The following is a 23259-nucleotide window of genomic DNA, read 5'->3' as shown; positions in this document are numbered from 1 at the left end:
AGTTGTATAATACTCTTTCCATCTTATGACAAGGAAAGCCAAATATCAGAGAGTCTCATGGACTTGTACTGAATGATACATAGGACAATGGCAGAACCAGATCCTATTGAGGTCTTTTGCTTCTAAATTTAGCAATGTTTTAAAAGAGAAAGCCTGATGTAAAAGACTGGGGACAGAATTTGTGGTAATTTGGGGTCTGATCGGAGACCAGATCGGAGTCTTGGTTCTTCCATTGACTCTTGCAACCATTGTTGCCAAAGTTCAGCTTCTGTATACCAGTGCAGGATTAAGTCTCAGAGACAGAATTGTGGGTGAAGTACAAAGAAATAACTTTATTGCTTTGCCAGGCAAAGGGATCTGCCATGGACTAATGTCCTCAAGAGTGTGTGTCCCGCCCTGGAGGAGGCTATAGGGAGTCGTATAGTGTCCAAGGGTATGATTGGCTCATGGACATTCTTTTGATTTGTAGGTGGTGAAGTAATTGGGAGTCAGCATCATCAACTTTCTGGTTCCAATGTGTCTGCAGGCTATGTGCTTGTGGGTAGCATATAGTTAACTTATTCCACCTGGTGGGGATTTCAGTATCTGCAAAACAGCTCAAAGAACATAACTCAATATTATCTATAGACCTTAAGGAAGAACCAAAGGTCCTTTGTTTAATGGCTAAAGTATTATTATTTTGTCTTGCTTGACTTTTTTCTTCTTGGCCTTTTCTCACTTCTCTGATTAAGTTTATTCTTTGACTGAAGTTTTTCTGCAGACAAAAGGCAGACAAAGGACATGGGTGGCGATCTACAATGTGAAAGCTTGTAGGGAACTGCTTGGTTACACCATAAGCAAATTGAATAACTTATTTATTATTAAATAATAATAATTTTATTGACCTGACCCTGAATTTTCTCATTCAAAAATGGACAGAATATTCTGTACTTCCAAAGGGGAATGTTGACTGTTAGATAAGATAACCAATAAAAAATTCAACTAGCTAGGTAGAAATGTACATCACTAACCCTTCCTCTCCTGTTTCTATTGTCTCAGTTCAGTTCAGTCACTCAGTCGTGTCTGACTCTTTGTGAGTCCATGGACTGCAGCATGCCACGCTTCCCTGTCCATCACCAACACCCGGAGCTTACTCAAACTCATGTCCATCAAGTCGGTGATGCCATACAACCATCTCCTCCTCTGTTGTCCCCTTCTCCTCCTGTCTTCAATCTTTCCCATCATCAGGGTCTTTTCCAATAAGTCAATTCTTGCTTCACGTGGCCAAAGTATTGGAGTTTCAGCTTCAGCATCAGTCCTTCCAATGAATATTCAGGACTGATTTCCTTTAGGATTGACTGGTTGGATCTCCTTGCAGTCCAAGGAACTCTCAAGAGTCTTTTTCAACACCACAGTTTAAAAGCATCAATTCTTTGGCATGCAGCTTTCTTTATAGTTCAACTCTCACATCCATACATGACTACTGGAAAAACCATAGCTTTGACTAGATGGGCCTTTGTCCGTTGCCTACTACAATGAATATATAGGTTTAGATTTCCTAAGACTACTCATAGCTGTCTTCTAAGGTCTTGCTAAGGCTAACAGAGAGGATTTTTCATTGTAATATCCATTTACACTCGGATTTCCCAGGTGGTGCTAGTGGTAAAGAATCTGCCTGCCAGTGAAGGAGATGCAGGGGATGAAGGTTCAAGCCCCGGGTAGGGAAGATCTCCTGGAGAAGGAAATGGCAACCTGCTACAGTATTCCTCTCTGGAAAATTCCATGGACAGAGGAATCTCAGTTAATTATGACTGAGCAATTGGGCACATACAGCTCCAGTGACCCATAAGAAGAAAGAAGACCAAGTAATAGGGAAGATATTTATTATTGTCTATTGCATTAACTGACACTTTTGACATTTAATGCATACTAACAAAAATATCAGCTAAATTTTCCTGGCAGAAACCATTGGTAGATTAGAATCATGTTAATTACACTAACAGACAGTTATGCAAAGACTCTCCTGGGCTACTCTGGGCAAGAAGAGCTTTACGTAGTTCTCCCACTTCATAGAAGGAAGGCAGAGGCTGGATCCATTCTAAATCATACTGTGGTGAACTGTCATGGAGAATGAAACCACCCAGAGCTCCAGTGAGACATATGGAAACACCAGATAGGAAAAACTGGCTACACCCCTTCAATACAACTCAAAGAACCTTAAACACATAGCACTGCCTGGATTTTCCTAAGGATGTATTGGCCCATTTGGGGACACTCTGAATTCAGAATATATGGAACAGTATAGGTTAGTGACATTTACTCTTATTAATACAATAGGAATGTTTTATAGAAAACGTTGAACTTTACCTGAGCTCTGTAATTCTGGAAATCAGCTGCAGTTAAAGAAACCTCCCCCTTCCTTTGTATTCTGGGAAAGGGCTTACTGCAAAGAACCACTCTTTCTAATACGACTGAGATAAGTAATATGGATAATCTCCTTGTTTTCCTAACAAGTGCCAGATACAGACCCTTCAAATTTCCATTCTTCGCCTCATAAATGACTAGCTGAACTTTTAATCTCCACTGAAAAATCAGAACAAAATTCTTGTTCACCTGACCTGTCCCAACTTTGTAGTTCAACTTTTCCCCTTCTCACTTGACCTTGAACATTGACCCACCCTCAGCCTGAGCCAATATCAGAATAAGGAATGGTTTCTTTTAATGACCCTCCACTCCCAAAACTGACCACAAAGAGCAGCATTCCCTGATCACTTATCTAATTCAAGTTCTTTTCAGCCTTGTTTACACCTTTCTGTGAAGAAAGCCCTCTTTTGCCTGACTCTATAGATGCTTGTCATCTTGCATTCTGAAAGTTCTTGCTGTTGCAATAGTGTTTTCAAATGTTCTGTCCTTTCATAAGTCTGGATTTGTCTTTATTTGACAATACATTGAATAAAACAGATAAAATTTTATGAGATTTCTGTCAGACTTGGTGAGCTCTATTTAATGAGATAGTTAATATATATTTTATTGAATTATATTAAGAAACATTTATTCCAGTTATAGTGAATTCTCACTATTCACAAGAAATGAACTTATTTCAAACTTATGATGAAAAATTTGAGATGGCGGCTTAAAATGGACAAGAGGGTCCATAGTTTTTTCAAAATTATTGTAGAACTACACAAGGCAAAGAATTTGAGGAACTTCAGCTCTAACAGATGTAATCTAGGGAAGTAAGTCATCGAGAAGATACGGTTTCTATTTTAGGTTTGCTCCCTGAAACCCTTTGATTTATGACTTCTCCCTCTGAGAAACAAGAAGAACATTTGTGCTCATACTTTTGAATACATGTCTTAAAATGAGTTATTTGAAATTCCTTTCTGGGTGAGTCAGTTGTGTGTATATATGGGGGACATCATGCATGCTGGCAAGGTTAGAGTTCTGGAGCTGGGGGCTGCGCAGTGGGCAGGACAGTCCAGTAGCTTCAGAGCACAGAGGAAAATAGACGGTGTTGGTAAGACTAGAAAGTGAAAGTGAAGTCGCTCAGTCGTGCCCGACTCTTTGCGACCCCATGGATAGTAGCCTGCACCAAGCTCCTCCGTCCATGGGATTTTCAAGGCAAGAGTACTGGAGTGGGTTGCCATTTCTTTCTCCAGGGAATCTTCCCAACCCAGGGATCGAACCCAGGTCTCTCACATTGTAGACAGACGCTTTACTGTCTGAGACTAGGGACACCCTAAATAAAACAGGTTGTGTAATCCCATGGTGGAAATAAAAGCCAGAGATAGTGACAGAGTCAGGAGACTTGGTTTGGTCAGCAGGAGGGGCCAGGTTTTGGTGGAAAGTTGGGATCTTGTCCAAGGACAGAAAGAAATTTATTAAGAGCCTTGAGCTAATTAAGATCCTTGGGCTCCCCTGGTAGCTCAGCTGGTAAAGAATCCGCCTGCAATGCAGGAGACCCCAGTTCAATTCCTGGGTCAGGAAGGTCCGCTGGAAACAGGATAGGCTACCCACTCCAGTATTCTTGGGCTTCCCTAGTGGCTCAGCTGGTAAAGAATCTGCCAGCAATGTGGGAGACCTTGGTTCAATCCCTGGGTTGGAAAGATCCCTTGGAGAAGGGAAAGGCTACCCCTCCAGTATTCTGGCCTGAAGAATTCCATGGACTGTATTGTCCATGGGGTGGCAAAGAGTGGGACAGGACTGAACGATTTTCACTTTCACTTGAGCTGATTCAAAAGCAGAGACATTTCTTTGCCAACAAAGGTCCGTCTAGTCAAGGCTATGGTTTTTCCAGTGGTCATGTATGGATGTGAGAGTTGGACTGTGAAGAAGGCTGAGCACTGAAGAATTGATGCTTTTGAACTGTGGTGCTGGAGAAGACTCTTGAGAGTCCCTTGGACTGCAAGGAGATCCAACCAGTCCATTCTGAAGGAGATCAGCCCTGGGATGTCTTTGGAAGGAATGATGCTAAAGCTGAAACTCCAGTACTTTGGCCATCTCATGCAAAGAGTTGACTCATTGGAAAAGACTCTGATGCTGGGAGGGATTGGAGGCAGGAGGAGAAGGGAACGACAGAGGATGAGATGGCTGGATGGCATCACTGACTTGATGGACGTGAGTCTGGGTGAACTCCGGGAGTTGGTGATGGACAGGGAGGCCCGGCGTGCTGCGATTCATGGAGTCGCAAAGAGTCGAACACGATTGAGCGACTGAACTGAACTGAGCTGATTAGGATATGCCTGAGGGCGAAGGATAGAAATTGCCTTTATGTATTATCAGCTCATGCATAATAATGATTCTTTCTCCTTATGCAAACCCTGCAACCTCATATTTACCAGATATACATTCAAACAGTTGTTACTATTACTTTCTAGGGTTTTTGTTTTGTTTCCAGTTAAATTATTTCCCCAAGTGAACATTTTGCAACATATTAACTTGAAATGCATTTATTAATGTTTATTACCTTCTTACCTTTCTCTAAATTTTGCTTTAGCTAAAATACTGTTATCCTTATAGACAATAGTGAAGTTGCTCAGTAGTTTCTGACTCTTTGCAACCCTATGGACTGTAGCCTACCAGGCTCCTCTGTCCATGGGATTTTCCAGGCAATAATCCTGGAGTGGATTGCCATTTCCTTCTCCAGGGGATCTTTCCAACCCAGGGATCAAACCCAGGTCTCTCGCACTGTAGACAGACATTACCATCTGAGGCACCAGGGAAGTCCTGTATCCTTAGGAGGTCTTTTTTGTATTGGTCAGAGCTAGGAGATGTTGGTTAAAAAAAAAAAAAAAAAAAAAAGGACTACTTACAGAGGTGTGGGCAGTGTAAGGGAAGAAGCAAGGAATGTTGAGGTACCAAGGGACTGGCAGCAGCAGAAAGCTGATGGCATCCTTAAGTCTGGGGTAAAGGGGTAGGGGAGAGCATGATGGGTGCCCAGTAAGAGCAGAGGCCTGGAGGGGGTGCCTTGGGACTCTAGCATAGGATCCAGTAGCTGTGGGGGTGGTGGCTAAGATCCACCAGAGATGCACTGAAAAGGAAATGCTCTAGCCTCTCTTTCTTCCAAGCACTTTTTGACTTCCTGCTGGCATCCCCACTCTCAGTGGTCCCATAAACCAGAGGCCAGCAGGCACGGGAGCCCGGAGGAAGCCATCCACAAGAGGCTGACATCCTGGTTATACAGCAGAGCAGAGCGAGTGGAGAGTGTATAGGGAGGTAAAAAAAGGGAGATGAATCATCACCAGTACTTCTTAAGGTTGGATGCCATATATATTTTACTAACTTACTTTACAGACATGAATGTGTGTGTGTATAATGGAAAATGGGAACGATTCTCATTTAAAAATCCCAAATCTTCTTCACTGAATGTGATTTGAATGTTCTCATCCTGTTTCCCTTTTATGTAGCAAGCTTTTGTGTATACCAATTTTTATTAATTTGGTGAGATGTAATGCTGAATATAAATAACAATTATAACTAAATATCAACATTTTTATTAAAATAAATATAGAAATTGATTTGTTAGACCTACTCATCTACTAATCTTTTAACTTTATTAAATAATCAAAAATTCTGGCATTGATTTGTTCTTTAAAAATCATATTTATTACTTCTGATTAGATTAACTTATTGGTATTTCAATTTTTTAAAAAATGATAAATTTCCAGAATTGATTTTGTTTACTCCCATGAAATTAAGCACTGGCTTTTCCTGCCTCCTATCTCCCCCTTCATATCTGTATTCTACATCTTTTCAAAAACAGCTTTTGCTATTCAAGATGATAATAGACAATTTAAATTACTATAGATATTTATATTTATAAGTATGCCTTTTATTAACATATTTCAATAAGTATTTTTTAACATTCAGTATCTTCAAATAACATTGATCCATTACAGATAAACTTGAAACATGAATTTAATATCTCACTGTGAATTTATTTAACAAATATCTGTCTATTGAGCATGGTGCTGTAAAAGATATTAATGGCTAACATTTACTGAGCATTTAACATGTATCAGTGTGTTAAAAGAATTATTTCACTTGACCCTAATAAGTCTGTGAAGCAGGTTTCATTATTATCATAGTTTTTCATAATTTGAAACTGAGGCTCAGAGCAGTAAAATTATTTGCCCAGGGTCCCAAAGATAAACAGCTGATATTTTAACCCAACTGTTAAAATACCAGGTTTTTAATCATTGTTATCAAACCTGATATGATTTACAAAGAATAATAAAGCCTTCAATGAGTTTACAGACTATTGGCATAGGCCAGTGATCAACAATCGCTCATGGGCCAAATCTGACTCACTACCTGTTTTCATAAATAAACTTTTATTGAGTCAGAGCCTCAATTACTTGCTTGTGTATTTTCCATGGCTGCTTTTGTGTTACAAAGTAGAGTTGAGTAATTATAACAAAGACCATACACCTGCAAGACCTAAAATATTTATTATCTGGCCCTTTACAGGAAAGTTTGCTAACTGCTGGCATAGATATATACATAATTAACTATAGTAGAGGCAGTACATGTTAAGTGAGCTTCCCTGGTGGCTCAGTGGTAAAGAATCTGCCTGCCAATGCCAGCGACTCAAGTTCTATCCCTGGGTTGGGAAGATATCCTGGAGAAGGAAATGGCAACCCACTTCAGTATTCATGCCTGGGAAATCTCATGGACAGAGGAGCCTGGCAGGATACAATTCATGGGGTAGCAAAAGTGTCAGACACAACTAAACAACAACCTGTTAAGCATTTTTTAAAAAAGAAAAAAGTGCAGTTGGACTACAGAGAATGAATGATTAACTGCAGCTTGAAAACATGAGGAATGGAAAGTGGAAAGTTTTTATAAAATTGACATTATGACTTGATCATTGAAAAGTGGGAGACACCCTAGGCCAGTGCCCTGTAGCAAAGAACAGGTACCATCAATCTCTTCCCCATCAAAGAAAATTAGGGCAGTTAGTTTTTCAATTTCTCCCTATCACTACTTTTGCTAGACCAATATTCCCAAAGTATTTCCAGCTCTGTCTCTCAAAGGCCCAGTGTGTGCTTGCCTGCTCAGTTGCGTCGGACTCTTTGCAACACCAAGGGCTGTAGCCCATCAGGCTCCTCTGTCTATGGGATTCCCAAGGCAAGAATACTGCAGTGGGCTGCCATTTCCTTCTCCAGGGCTCAGAGACCTGAAAATTCCACTAAGACAGCGTCTTCTTGTTTTCACCAGAGTGTTCCAGAGATGGACAGTCAGATAGGGCTCTTCTCCCTCTACTGACATCTGAATGCTATCATGGAGGCAGAATAACCCTGCTGTTCCCAACGCTGTATTTTTGTTCAATTCTACATTGCTAATTGCATTTCTAGGATTTGTACATCTTCTGCTTTTGAGTGTACTGTAGCCTGGTGCCCTACTGCTGGCTGAGCCTCAAACTGACTTTTCTTCTCCTGAGAATTAGTAACAGTCCAGCTGGTTTTGGTTAACTGAAAAGTCCTTTTAAAATTCAGGTTGTTTCTTAAGGAACAGGTCTCTTTGGAAACTTTTCAATCATTTATGAACATATAATGCAAGATAAAGTGGACAGTGGGGAAACTCAGAAAAGTCATTATCAGAGTCATTCTTACTGAGTAGCCTCAGAGAGTCAAATGTCAGAATAAGAAGGAAATAAAGTAGAACACCAAAAAGACACAGGAAGGAATGAATCTCTGTAATTCCCACAAGCTCTTATTTGGAATGCTTACTTGCTCAGCGTGAATACTTGACATATGCAATTTTGATCTTTTCCATTTGTTTTGTTATGTGTGCATTTCCAGGTTATCATCAGAGGTTGCTAAATATACAAGATAACTCTGATTTTAAAAAGTTATTACTCTATTTTTTATAGCATAATAGTTTTAATAACATTAGAAAGAAAAAAACATTGAAAAGCACATTGTTCCAGAATTCTTTGTTAAATAAATAGGCTTCTGGCTCTTTTCAGCCTACTTAAATTTTAAAAAAGAAGAAAATGATAAAAAAAATATATATTTGCTTCAATTGGCTATATTAAGTATGTACCAGGGTTTCCTAGGTGAAAAGTAAAAGGTGGTTCAGTGGCAAAGAATCTGCCTGCCAATGCAAGAGACATGGTTTCAACCCCTGGGTCAGGAAGATCCCCCAGCATTATCAACCCACTGCAGCATTCCTGCCTGGAGAATCCCATGGACAGAGGAGCCCAGCAGGCCACTGTCCACATGGGCCCAAACTGGACACAACAGAGCAATCGAGCCCCCACGCACATTAAACATGCACATTTTTATACTATTTTTTTTCACAGTTTTTGACTGTTCATCATTCACAGTAATTGTTATCAAGTGTTGAACATACTCACATTTCCCTTATCACCTTACCTCTTAATTTTCATTTAAAACATTAAGTGGAAAAAATGCTACTCTCACTTTAAATCAAAGCTATGTGAAACCTAAAAGTAAATTCTTTGTTGAGTACGGATGAAAGTTAACAGGATCTGGAAGGAGAAAGCTGAATTTTCAGCAGGAGGGCACTTTGTCTCTAAGTCCAATCACATCTTACTTCTCTGGAAACAAACAAGGGATTGACAGAAAGGCAGGTTCAGTTAGTGATAAAGCATAGAAAAAAAGTACGGCCTAACCCTGGATTCCTGCCAGGACACAAAAGATTTGAGGAATTAAAATACATTTTATGCTGCTGCTAAGTCGCTTCAGTCATGTCTGACTCTTAGCCACCCCATGGACTACAGCCCACCAGGCCCTCTGTCTGTGGGATTTTCCAGGCACGAGTACTGGAGTGGGGTGTCATTGCCTTCTCCGCAAAGACAGACTACTTAGCAAATATTTTCCACAATACTTCCCCCAGATGATTAAACATGCAAACTTTCTTTAAAGTAGAAAGGAGGCAATGTATTATATCATAGAAAAATACATTTTCTAGACTTATATATTCTTGTTCAATAAATCAAGTAAACCCAAGTTACTGATTGGCACTATGGAAGTGTAAGTATAATTGTTATTCTCAAATTTCTTACTTTTTAGTTCTTGCCATAAGTCTAGTTTTGATTCTTAGCCATTAATTATATGCAAGTCAATGAAAGATGACTTTTATTACAGGCAACAGAATTTAGATCAAAGAAGAGTAAAACAAAATGGACCACATGCTTGTTTGGTAAGGCTGAGAATATAGGAAGCAACAATAGACCTTGAAGCAAAAAACCCAGGCTCTCTCCTTGGATTTCCAGCCAAACCTCTGACAAAACACTGGGTAGTGAAATAGCTTGGTTTCCCCCAGTTGTCTTTCTATCCATCTTTATTTCTCTTTACCACTTTCTAAGCTAAGTCTAAAAGATCTGGGAAAAGAGAGAAAGTAGAAGCTTTGATCATCCTAAAATGTGAGAGTCCAAATTTGTATTTTTCACTTATAGGTGCTATATTTGGCTGGAAAAATTTATAAAGTTAAGCTTGAAATTAAATACTTCTTCATAATTTGATTCCCTGTAACTGTGGAGGTTCTTAGTTTTCTACCATATTTTATGCCTTGTGTCTTCTATAGCAAACAGATCATGCCCGGGCACTTGGGTGCCTGAAGAGGGATTACATTTCCCAGTACCCCTTTTCCTATGTGGGTGGCCAGGGGACTGAACTGCCAACAGGATGTGAACACAGCTGATGTGAAAATGCTTCTTGCCTCATTTCTCTCTCTGGCCCTGAACTTCGACCCCTTGCCCTTCCTGCCAGCTGGAACAGTGATGACAAGAACAAACATGGCAGCCATGCACTTTTTTAATGGCAACGATGCTGTCAGCCAGAGTTCATGAATGACTACACAGCTACCCTCCAATATGGAGCACTCACCTCAGCCTACTGGGGAGAGACAACAAGCAACTTAAGACTTGTTCTTAAGTCACTTTCTTTTTTAGGTCTTGTGGTAGCAGCTTAACCTTTTACCCTAACTTAAACTATTAAACAAGATATAGTAAAAAAAAAATTATAATATATATTAAAATATATAAATATATTTTAAGATTTTTTTAAACTTAAAAACATAGTATCAATTATTACTGAGTAAAATAGATACCTTCGGGAGAGTAGAACAGAAGATAAAGTACCTATTTCCCTCTTGAAACTTAGTTTCTCTCTCAGGCTTTCCAAAGCTTACATCCTACACTTAGCCTGTAATAATGATCTTCATATATCATTATTCAAGTTTTTTCCAAGCTCAATATACACTCAAATTTGTCTCTGGCCTCTGACTTTGGGTCTCCTGCGTGAGGATCCACATGAATAACTATAGCTTCCTATGATTCCTTGATTCTTACATGACCCATTTGTAGTACCCCAGAAGTCTTCAATTATTCAGCTTGTCAAAGTGAACTTCGTCTATTCCCCTTGTTATTAAATCCTTAACAAGCAATAGAAATAGTTTTCTTTTTTAAATAAAAATTTAAAAAATTTAAAAACAGTTTTATAAAGCTGGTTTGTTTTCATAATTGAATTACAGAAATAACAAAAATTGCAACTTGATTTATCAGCCACATCGGTGTACTTAGTAGTCACAGGAAACCATTCCCTTTATTCGTGTCTTTCACGGTAAACTCCCTGAAGTTAGGAACTAGTTCTGTCCTGTTTACAACAGACTCCCAAGCCCCTAGCACAGACCCTGGCCATTATAAATAGTCATTAAATCTTTATTAAAAGGATAAACAATCACTGATTTTATTTTTCAATAACAAAGCTTAGTAACCATTCTTACTCGTGCTCAGTCCTTGAGAAGGTGTTCAGTTCGTGTTTCTTTGTCCTGGCACCATATAACAAGCATATGATAATGGATGTGATATGAATATAGAGTGAGCTTTGTACTGTTGATACTTGAATGCTCATGCAGCAACAATGGTACTTGTGCTTCCGTAGCGTCTGTTACCTGGCTTGATGCAGTCAATTCAATCTCCAGGCTTAGATCAGATGTTTAACATACCTAAAGAAAGGTCAAAGATAGGACCAGTGTCTCTTCAAAGTTACGGATTTTTCTCCCCTTTCCAAATACAACCAAAATGTGCCCAACTATTAGACACAACATTGTGTTCCATAGGGAAATGGAATAGAGATGAATAAACTCTGTGTTAACTAATATCACAATAACAGTGGTTCCAATAAATTTAGCTCCTCTGAAAAATTAAACTATGTAAAGACTGTCTTAAATTGGTTCTGCCTAGTTATGATCCATATTTTGCCTTTTGATTTCTCTCTCTGTCCTACCCTTGGCTCCCAGAGACAGAGTGAAATTAAAGGTCTATAACATGAAAATGGAAGTGAAAAAGAGCTGAGATAACGTACTCCCCATAAAGCAGAGGCCAAGCTAGGACACTGACTGGCAGATGAGACCACGCTACTGATAACAGTTCCTGGTTTGGGCTGGTGGCCTTGAATTTCTCCAGTCATTCCCTGATGTTACACAGCTGCCTGTCATCAACTAGGCAAATAATTGAATTTGAAGTCAGCGATTCATCTCCACTCAGCATCTTGGAACTTTTTGCTACAGCATCACGACCAAGGCAAAAGATAGTGGTTTAAGAAAGCCCAACCACATCAAAGCAGTTAAAACAGAAAATTAGCAGAGAAGCACCTGGGACTAGATGGAAATCAAAGCTTATGGATGCTGAAGACTTTGTTGAAACAGCTCTGTCAAGAGGCAGCAGGTAGTCTTTCCAGCTCATTTCCAGAAAGCAAATATCAGAGTGGCTTAACAATCTTGCAGTTCAAAAGCTCCTTACCCTTCTCCTTCCCAAATTTATATTGCCATCAAATTTGCCCTGACACTGGAGATAGTACTTCCTACCTGAAAGTGATTATCTGCAAAAGCTTTATAATGGTGCATGTCACTCAGTGAAAGATAGTTATTATCATTGAAGGTGAAAGTGAAGTTGCTCAGTCATGTCCGACTCATTGCGACCTATGGACTGTAGCCCACCAAGCTCCTCCATCCATGGGATTCTCCAGGCAAGAATACTGGAGTGGGTTGCCATTTCCTTCTCCAAGTTATTATCATTAGGCCTATTATTAATTTTAGACAGCTTTTCCCTTACATACTCAGAGGAAGCAATTTTTGGCTGAAATCCTAATACCAATTGTGACCATCACTGGACACAAAATATGATAGCCAGTGTACAAGACAACCTTTAAAATGAGTTGAATCTAAATTTCATTTGTGTTGTCATTTCCAGCAGACAGTCTAATTCTCTGTGCCCAATTTAGAGAAGGGGCTTCCCTCCTAGCTCAGTTGTTAAAGAATCCACCTGCAATGCAGGAGGTACCAGTTTGATTCCTGGGTCGGGAAGATCCCGTGGAGAAGGGATAGGCTACCCACTCCAATATCCTTGGGCTTTCCTTGTGGCTCAACTGGTAAAGAATCTGCCTGCAATGTGGGAGACCTGGGTTCAATCCCTGGGTCAGGAAGATTTCCCCTGGAGAAGGGAAAGGCTACCCACTCCAGTATTCTGGCCTGGAGAATTCCATGGACTGTATTATAAATACAAGAATTGCATGTTTTAATTTAATAATAATAAATATGTTCTTAAAAAGTTTAGTGGTATTCAAATGCATTTAGGGATTTTATCTTTCATCTACATTTTGTTAGAATCTTTCTTCATAAAATCAGATGATTCAGAAACTGTATGCAGATGGGGAAAAAAGAAGAAAGAAAAATAACTTTAAGCGTGTACAAGTAGATACTCAACTCATTAGCAAGTAATATTGAGAAAAGACAGTTACCATATGGAATGCTGGTGTTGGAAATCTTGCTTCCATCAAGGGGAGGGGCTGCTAAGAGGCTCAGGGATGGTTGTTAGAATGAAACCTCCCACTTACTGCTTCTCTCTTGAGCAAGTTTTCACTGCTCTGGCTGACAGAGGTTGTTGTCTTTAGCCTTCATTTTCTTTGTGAGCCTTTTTGGATGTTAATATCTTTGCGACTTATTAACCTGGGGTAGTTGTTTTGCACTCTGAGCACCAAGACATCTCCTCAGGATGAACTGGGGCAAGGCAGCCTCCAAAACACACCTGGGTCTCTGGGCAGTCATCTGCAGACGATTGCCTCCAGGTGTTTGCCAGTGGGAGCCCATTGAAAGTCAATGCAATTTAGAGCAATTTCTCTGGCAGTGGAAATTAACCTGCAGGAATCTGCTGGCAACAGGTGTATTTTAGGGCATCCATACCAGCGTCCTGCACTGCGGAGACAGGACCTTGACTACCAGGTGTGGTGTGGGAGGCTGGATAATTGGAGGAGGCAGGAAATCAGTGCAGGGAGGGTGGCCAAATTGCTGGTCCATATGGGTTGGTATAATTATTGGTTAACCCTCTCCTGGCTGTTAACTAAAAGCTACTTGTATACTCAAGGAGCCAGGAAATCTTCACTGAAGGGAAAAAAATATCACTCACTGCTCAAGCAGGCTTAATTTTTTGATAACTGAGGTTTTCTGCAAAGTATCTTCACTTTAATGTCTGATACTTAGAATAGATGATTGCCAGGAGCCCACAGATCTTCAGGAAGGCACAATGGGAAGTAAATTTTAAGTGCTGAAAGCTTACTTCTTCAGAAACATAATTTTTCCTGGTGTGTTTGTCCTGGTCCACTTCTTTTGAAACACATATAGGGAGGAATATTCAGATTCAGGAAACAGCAATTGTGTTCTATACTTTTATTTCTTCTTGATTTGTATTTCTACCTGTGTTTTATCTTCATATGGTCTATTTGGCCTCCTTGATATAATTCTCTTTCCTTGGTTTGTTAATGTCTATTGCTTCTCCCAAGCAACTTAATTGGCTTAAATTAAGCAAATCCAAGGTCCTGATCTATTCAAAATTCCAGTCATGGAATAAACTTTCACCCAAATCTTAATAGTCATATAATATCCATGACACACACTGATGAAAGTTAGGTGCCAAAGGCTTTTAGTTTTCTTAATATAACATGTATGACACTCTTAAGAATCAAGTATTGGATAAAAATGTATTAATTTTTGCCAAAGCAATGTGCTGCTATGAGTAATTATTATTGTGAAAGTAACTGATTTTATTAAAAAATAATTATTTGGTGTTTTCAAATAATCAAATAGAGAAATTGATGGTTCTTATGAATACTAATGGGCTTCCCAGGTGGCAGTAATGGTAAAGAGCCCTCCTGTCAATGCAGGAGAAGCAAGTGACTTGGGTTCCTTCCCTTGGTCAGGAAGATCCCCTGGAGGAGGGCATGGCGACCCACTCCAGTATTCTTGCGTAGAGAATCCCATGGGCAGAGGAGCCTAGTGGGCTATGGTCCAAAGGGTTGCAAAGAGTTAGGCACAACTGAAATGACTTAGCATGCATGCATGCACATGAGTAGTAATTAAGTATTGGATAGATAACTTTGGAACATATCCTTTTTTTGAGATAATTCATGTTTACAAAATATAAATAATAAAAGACAGAATAATTAAGATTTGAATAAATCATAATTTTAATCCTTATAAAGTTGTTTGACATAGTAGTATTGAAAGCATTAGACAAAATTGTACTTGAGTACCATATTTAGTATTTAGCTATATAGTTCTATTTATGCCAGGATTTCTTTCAAAAAAAATTCCTATTTTGAGTTTTTCATGATTTTGAGTATGTCAATTTTTCTACCTCAAAATGTTCATGAGGAGGAAAATTTCCCATCATTTCAATAGTACCTAGCATAAGTATTTGATACAAACAAAATAAAGAAAATGACATGAAGGAAATAAGAAAGTATTCCACACATTTTATTTTTACTAACCAAGCTTCAGATCAACCGACATTGCCAGACAAATTTAAGAAAATTACTTGTAATTTTGGAGTCTATGGAAGTTAAATATGAGATTTGAATTTTGTCAAATAGAGTGTTCTGGTCTAGTGGTTCTCAAAGTGTGGTCCCTGAACCAGCAGGTCAGGATCAGCTGTGGGTCCAGAGCCCACAGAGGGTATGATTAGGAGCCCTCTAATGATCCAAGAGTGCTCCAGAGTATAAGAACCACTGCTCTAGACTGCTAACCATGTTCAGTAGTTGAAAAAGAAGAATTTTTGAAAGTTCCCCAAGCTATAAAATCTAAGGCACAAAATTTCTTCTAGGAGAGAGATGACTGAAAAACATGCTTCTGAATTTCTTTCTACTGGACACAAAAAGTCTACTGGCATTAGTAATTGAAAAAAGCACATTTTCGTGTCACATATGGGCAGCGTAGTGATGATGCACATAATTTAGCAGCTGATAGTTCTTAAAAATGACTGTTCTTGCATGGTAATTTCAAATTCTGAAAAATTTGACTATCAAAGTTTTAGTAATAAAATTATAGTCCTAATTAAAAGTTTGATATAATTTTAAATGTATTCTTTTCTTCCACGAGTTATCTTTATTATGGTGACCTTCTCTGTTAGTTGACTATTACTTTTAACAACCAACCAACCTCTGTTAGACCAAAAGGTATATTTGGTTCACTAGTAGTGTGAAGATATATTGATAGTTCCCTTGAAATCTAATCAGGAAGATGTCCTTTTGTTTTTTCATTCATTTATGTAGTTGCCTTTGTTTCTCTATCATGCCTCCTTGTTTCCTTCATCGCACATTTTGCAATTTAAAATCAATTTATTTATTCATTTGCTTAATGAGTTGTATCTGTTTCCTACTTGACTGTCAACCTCATGAGGCAAAGATATGGTATTTAATCCCTACTGTGTATAATAGCACCTGGTTCAAACTCAGCACTTAATATTGTAAAATGAATGGATGTGTATGTGAACGTATTAATATACTCAATTGCAGTGAACTGAGTGCTTGATATATAAATCAAATCAAACAATTAAAATGTGCTCCATCATAGTAATTAGTTACTAAAGTTCTTCAAAATGTAAAATGAAGGGTTAAAGTAGCTCTAAAATGTACAGATTTAAAGATTTTTACATGAAGTTCTCCAGGCCTCTGTGACACATGCCATTCATTTGTATTCCACGTACATTAATAAGTGAAGTGAAGTCGCTCAGTCATGTCCGACTCTTTGCGACCCCATGGACTGTAGCCTGCCAGGCTCCTCCATCCATGGGATTTTCCAGGCAAGAATACTGGAGTGGGTTGCTATTTCCTTCTCCAGGGGATTTTCCTTACCCAGAGATAGAACCCAGATCTCCTGTACTGCAGGAAGATTCTTTATCATCTGTGCCACCAGGAAAGCCCAAACATTAATAATGATTTTTATTCTTTTATTGCTTTTATTCTTACTTCAACTGCCTTCTATTTTATTATCTTAAAGTAATACACACCCAATCCAGCTCCCCTCAAAATAACTTTGTTTATATTATTTATGAGAAAGTGTATGATATCGGAGAAGGCAATGGCAACCCACTCCAGTACTCTTGCCTGGAAAATCCCATGGACGGAGGAGCCTGATAGGCTGCAGTTCATGGGATCGTTGAGTCGGACATGACTGAGCGACTTCACTTTCCCTTTTCACTTTCATGCATTGGAGAAGGAGATGGCAACCCACTCCAGTGTTCTTGCCTGGAGAGTCCCAGGGACAGCGGAGCCTGGTGGGCTGCTGTCTATAGGGTCGCACTGAGTCGGACACAACTGAAGCGACTTAGCAGCAGCAGCAGCAGTATGATATAGCCTTGTAAAATAGCAGAGTATCATAGCCAACTATTTCCCTCTCCCTTAAATTATAAGTTATTGCACTCATCTCACACGCTAGTAAAGTGATGCTTAACATTCTCCAAGCCAGGCTTCAGCAATATGTGAACTGTGAACTTCCAGATGTTCAAGCTGGTTTTAGAAAAGGCAGAGGGACCAGAGATCAAATTGCCAACATCTGCTGGATCATCAAAAAAGCAAGAGTTCCAGAAAAACATCTATTTCTGTTTTATTGACTGTGCCAAAGCCTTTGACTGTGTGGATCACAATAAACTGAAAAATTCTGAAAGAGATGGGAATACCAGACCACCTGATCTGCCTCTTGAGAAACCTGTATGCGGGTCAGGAAGCAACAGTTAGAACTGGACATGGAACAACAGAATGGTTCAAAATAGGAAAAGGAGTACGTCAAGGCTGTATATTGTCACCCTGCTTATTTAATTTCTATGCAGAATACATCATGAGAAACGCTGGGCTGGATGAAGCACAAGCTGGAATCAAGATTGCTGGGAGAAATATCAATAACCTCAGATATGCAGATGACACCACCCTTATGGCAGAAAGTGAAGAAGAACTAAAGACCCTCTTGATGAAAGTGAAAGAGGAGAGTGAAGAAGTTGGCTTAAAGCTCAACATTCAGAAAACTAAGATCATGGCATGTAGTCCCATCACTTCATGGCAAATAGATGGGAAACAGTGTCAGACTTTATTTTTCTGGGCTCCAAAATCACTGCAGATGATGACTGCAGCCATGAAATTAAGAGACGCTTACTCCTTGGAAAGAAAGTTATGACCAACATAGACAGCATATTAAAAATCACAGACATTACTTTCTCAAGAAAGGTCTGTCTAGTCAAGGCTATGGTTTTTCCAGTGGTCATGTATAGATGTGAGAGTTGGACTGTGAAGAAAGCTGAGTGCCGAAGAATTGATGCTTTTGAACTGTGGTGTTGGAGAAGACTCTTGAGAGTCCCTTGGACAGCAAGGAGATCTAACCAGTCCATCCTAAAGGAGATCAACCCTGGGTGTTCATTGGAAGGAAGGACTGATGCTGAAGCTGAAACTCTAATACTTTGGCCACTTGATGCGAAGATCTGACTCATTTGAAAAGACCTTGATGTGGGAAAAGATTAAGGGCAGGAGGAAAAGGGGACGACAGAAGATGAAATGGTTGGATGGCATCACCGACTCAATGGACATGGGTTTGGGTGGACGCCAGGAGTTGTTGATGGACGGAGAGGCCTGGCATGCTGCAGTTTATGGGGTCGCAGGGAGTCGGACACAACTGAGAGACTGAACTGAAACTGAGAGCAAAGGAAGTGCTATTTTACTTTTTTTTTGCATCCTTTGGTATCTGGTATATTGTCATGCTGTATACATAGAAAAGAAGAATTAAATTTGGCCACTTCAAGAATCCATGCCAACCTTTACCTCCTCTTCTGCCTGTAGCCTCATTGTTGGTGGCTCTGGTGAGCAGAGTGAATCATGCAGCAAAGACATCTGGGCCTATGAAAAACTGGGTTCTGACATCTGGGAAAGCACAGACAATAATGAAACTTCAGCATCCCCAGACAGAAAAGGAATCAGTGAAGTCTGAGTCACTGAACTAATAATAAGTGAGCCTCTTCTGGGATCAGGGAAATGTCCAATGAAAGCTCCCAGACCTGTCTTTCAAAAATATCTATAGCCAGTTAGAAGCATAAAACTGAAGGCTTACTATAATCAGGAAAAGATAATGAAGAGTTATGTACAATGTAAGCCCCCTTTGATGTGTTCTTCATAATTTGCTGTGAGGGCGTAGGCAGGCGAGGCTTCTGGTCTGCACTGGGACACTTATTAGCTGTGAGAGTTTATTTGATATTATTTAGGCTCATGAAGTGAAGGTTCTTATATATTATATCCCCAGTGTTCTCATTTGACTTTGTTAGGGCCTACATTTTTTTGAAAGGTTTATTCTAAGTTTCCTTTCTCTTATTCATTTCGCAAACTTCCTTGAACTGCTGTGAAAAACATCCTAATCTAGATCAGTGGTTAAGATCATGTACTCTGGTGTCAGAATGCATGGGTTTAAACCTCCACCCTTCTCGATATGTGAACTTGAGCAATCAATATACTTCCGATACTTCAATGCTGTGCTTAGTCACTCAGTCATGTACTGCTGCTGCTAAGTTGCTTCAGTCGTGTCCGACTCTGTGCGACCCCATAGACGGCAGCCCACCAGGCTCCCCCGTCCCTGGGACTCTCCAGGCAAGAACACTGGAGTGGGTTGCCATTTCCTCCTCCAATGCATGAAAGTGAATAGTGAAAGTGAAGTCGCTCAGTCGTGTCTGACTCTAGCGACCCCATGGACTGCAGCCCCTCAGGCTCCTCTGTCCATGGGATTTTCTAGGCAAAAGTACTGGAGTGGGGTGCCATTGCCTTCTCCACTCTTTGCAATTCCATGCACTGGAGCCTGCCAGGCTCCTCTGTTCATAGGGATTCTTCAGTCAAGAATACTGGAATGGGTTGCCATGCCCTCCTCCATCCCAACCCAAGGATGGAACCCCGGTCTCCTATATTGCAGACAGATTTTTTACCATCTGAGCCACCAGGGAAGCCCAAACCCTGACCTAAAAACTGGACTTAATAGAAGCTCTGCTCATTAACATGAGGTTTAAAAAGTTGGATCATCCAAAGTACAAAAATATTGTCTGGAACATGGTAAGAGATCAGTAAATGTCAACTCTCATTACACATCTGGGAGAGACTTTCAATGTGTGAATCCTATGACCTGAAACAGAAAAGAAACAAGACATGGCAAATGACTGTCCTCATAGGGCAAACTCACAGATTGCTGGCAGAGAGTTCAAATAAGAAAACTAATAATTACACGTGGGTAATAGTGCCCCGTGTGTGTACTAAGTCACTTCAGTCACGTCCTACTTCAGTTATGTCCCACTTCAGTCATGTCTAACTCTTTGTGACCCTATGGATTGTACCCTGCCAGGCTCCTCTGTCCATGGGATTTCCCAGGCAAGAATACTGGAGTGGGCTGCCATGCCCTCTCCCATGATTCTCCCAACCCAGGGATCTAACCCATGTCTCTTATGTCTCCTACATTGGCAGGTGGGCTCATCATTAGTACCACCTGGAAAGCCCCATGCGAAGTCTCAAGAGTCTAGATAAGGGGCATCAGATTCTACCTTATAAAGGTCAACACTTTTTTCCGAGAAGAGCAGCCACTTGGCTCTTGAAGGACATGTTTTTGTAGATCTGGCATGAGGGAGGGAAGGTAATTACTGACATAGGAACTGACTGCAGTGAGGGAGGACCAGGAGTCCCTCAAGTTCCTCTGCCTTCAGAGGCCTGCCCTAACTTGTTTTAGTTTGAGTCTCTGTGCTGTGGTCCCCAACCAGTAAAAAGGGCTTCATAACCTTTTACTCACATCACTGTAATTTCTTAAATATTAGTGAAAAAAGTATTTACACACACTTATGGAGTAAGACATGTTTTAGAAGGAGTGGGAATTCAGGATTTAGATCTGGGTTCGAATTAGTCTCCCAGAGTGTCTTTCTCTTTTAATAAAATCAAACATAATAACACCCGCCTCATGAGTTCCATGAGGACCGCCTGTGAAAGCACCTAGCACCTAGTGGAGGCCCTTCATCATTGCCTTTACTCTCTTCTGTTGAAAGCTTGCAAAAGCAGAAGTCTTTAAAATGCAAAAGAGCTATAAAGATTGTTTATCAATACATTTGTCTTTTCTTGGTAATAATTACTTGAAAATAGGATTCATAAAGACCTTTCTTGTAGTATCTTAATCAAAGTCATTTGAATTTAATATTAAAAACCATTCAAAAAAGGGGGAGGGAGAGGGGGAGGCAAAGGATAAGGAAGAGCAAGAGACAACAAATCTTGTCCAACTTTTGCTTAGGTAATAAGTTTTCCTGACATTTCATCACATTGTAATTATCTTAATCATCAGTTTTGGGGGCTCTTGGAAGTCTACATGGACCGCAGTCAAAATAGATCCTCTTCCATTTTGATCACTTCTCACCTACTTTGGAAAACTCTGACAGCAAGTGCCTGCCAGAAGCAAGCCCAGAGTTCTTTATAAATACGAAGTTTCACTGAAAGGAAAAGACAATCTAGATTGAAAGAAGCTGCAAAACATATAACCTTTAGTACAACTGCCCTGCCCTATTTTCTGACACCCTGAGACAGTGTCTCACTGGCCTCTGGGACCACGAAAAGGGCCTAACTCTCTGTGTCCCTTTAATTAGACTATTATTCTCATTACAATGAAGTTAGTTGCTGAAATAGAAGTGGTAGACAGCCCAGCTGTGATTTGCTCTGTTGCTAAAGGAAGCCAGTTTTAGGAATATCTCTCAATGGCTAAAGCATTTTCTTTCACTTCTTGCCTCCAATCCAGTCCTTAGTCTTTCCCAAGCTCTGCCAGAGACATTTGCATCACAGGATAGCAGCCTCACTGTGGGAACTTGCTACAATACTTTCATTTTTATCATGGCAGTGATTTCTGCAGCCCCTCTTTCCTGGAAGTGTGCACAATCTCAGCATTGTGCTTAGTTAAAAATAATTGTGGAATGAGCTTCAAGTAAAGAAAGTGAAAGGTGTGATATGCATGCACAGAAATTCCTCTTAAAAGCATCAAAACTTGTGGAGGAAGAGTGCACTCCTTCTATCAGGTGTTTCTCTTCATGCATGTGTGCATGCTAAGTTGTTTCAGTTGCGTCTGCTTCTTTGTGACCCTATGGATCACAGCCTGCCAGGCTCCTCTGTCGGTGGGATTCTCCAGGCAACAATACTGGAGTGGGTTGCCATACTATCCTCCAGGGGATCTTCCTGACCCAGGGATCAAACCCACGGTTCCTAAGCATTGGCAAGCAGGTTCTTTACCACTAGCACCACCTGGGAAGTCCATTTCTCTTCATACCAGTTCACTAAACTAGAAATTGTAGTAATCTTTTAAAACTAATAGTAGCGAGAATAAGAAGAATATATTTTTTAAAGAATGAAAGCAAGCCCTGGCTTTATCTCTTTATTTGGCTATATTTGTCAGTTTTCTGACTAACCTCAGTGGCAGACAATTAGCACAAAGCACTTCCCATTCAGATGAGATATTGCTGTATCAAAAATACAAGGAAAGGAAAAGTGTTAGACAGTGCTGGGCTTGTAGGCTGAATTGCTGCAGATGGAACAGCCCAGGTAGCTTGTTATTATGAGATGTCCCTGGTTGCAACAGAACAGTCAAACTAAGGATATTCCTTTTCTTTCTTAATTAGCAACTTGAATAAATAATTTTCCTCATAAGCTCAAATCAGGATTTGATTTGAGCTTCCCAAAACTGCTACATGAGGCATCACAGACAGCCTTTAAGGGGGAAAAAAAAAAGCTCCTTCTGATTTATTAACTTAAGATAAATGGCTCTGCTATCATAACCTGTCAGTACCACGCAATGAAAAGGAAACCAGTGGCAGGAACCATGTGTGAAGCCGCTCAGTGTAACCAGCCTCAGACACAGGAGTCGAACTTTCAATAACTCCACCACCTTCCCCTACAGGAAACAGCCCACCAGCACATTCCTCATTCATTAACTTTCCAAAGACATCTGTCTTTGCAGAATCACAGAGGCAGCCAAACATGATGTGTGAAATAAAGAATCCTGCCCACCTCATGCTCCAAGCACGAGGAAAAAGTAGTGCTTGGTGGAAACCATCATACTACGTATGGCTGCTGTAGGAGACTCAATTGCAAAAGCTGCACCTCAAGATTCGAGTAAACGAGTTTCTATCCCTGTTTCTCAGTTCTTGGCATTTGGCTTATTTCCTTTGAATTGTGAGTCACCTCTGGAGGCAGCCAATGAGGCACAAATGATTATCAATACCAATAACAAAAAATCAGGAAACTCTCTCCCAAGGATGTCAGATCCTCTATGTCAAGCCTCATCCTCTTCTGTCAATAAGCTTGGAGACATATTTATGTAAAATGACTCATCAGCACATGTGCTAGACTCCTTTTGGATTCAGTTAGAACAAAACCCCAAAGGGTACCACGAAGGTACTTAGGCAAAAATAGATGATTTTGTTGGAACTTTCATTCAGCT

The 23259-nt window shown here is 40.0% G+C and overlaps 1 long non-coding RNA gene across 5 annotated transcripts in view; it reads right to left on the bottom strand.

Annotated features, from left to right (window-relative positions):
- The window catches only part of LOC129655092 (uncharacterized), a 76076-nt gene extending 61629 nt beyond the window's left edge, over positions 1–14447 (bottom strand). The window contains exons 1-3 of one of the 5 annotated variants that reach the window (XR_008715760.1): positions 13248–13605; positions 11233–11454; positions 2606–4721 (exon numbers count right to left, since the gene is read on the bottom strand). This is a non-coding gene — a long non-coding RNA (uncharacterized LOC129655092). Of the gene's footprint in view, positions 1–2605; positions 4722–8435; positions 9044–10902; positions 11455–13247 lie in introns of those variants that run through there. The other 4 variants (XR_008715761.1, XR_008715759.1, XR_008715758.1 and 1 more) reach the window with 4 other exon arrangements.
- Positions 14448–23259: the final 8812 nt, after the last annotated feature.

Source organism: Bubalus kerabau, chromosome 6 (genome assembly GCF_029407905.1).
Source record: "Bubalus kerabau isolate K-KA32 ecotype Philippines breed swamp buffalo chromosome 6, PCC_UOA_SB_1v2, whole genome shotgun sequence".
Lineage (NCBI taxonomy): Eukaryota > Metazoa > Chordata > Mammalia > Artiodactyla > Bovidae > Bubalus > Bubalus kerabau.
Note: the sequence above shows the minus strand (reverse complement) of the source record. Positions and strands in the feature narration are given on the sequence as shown.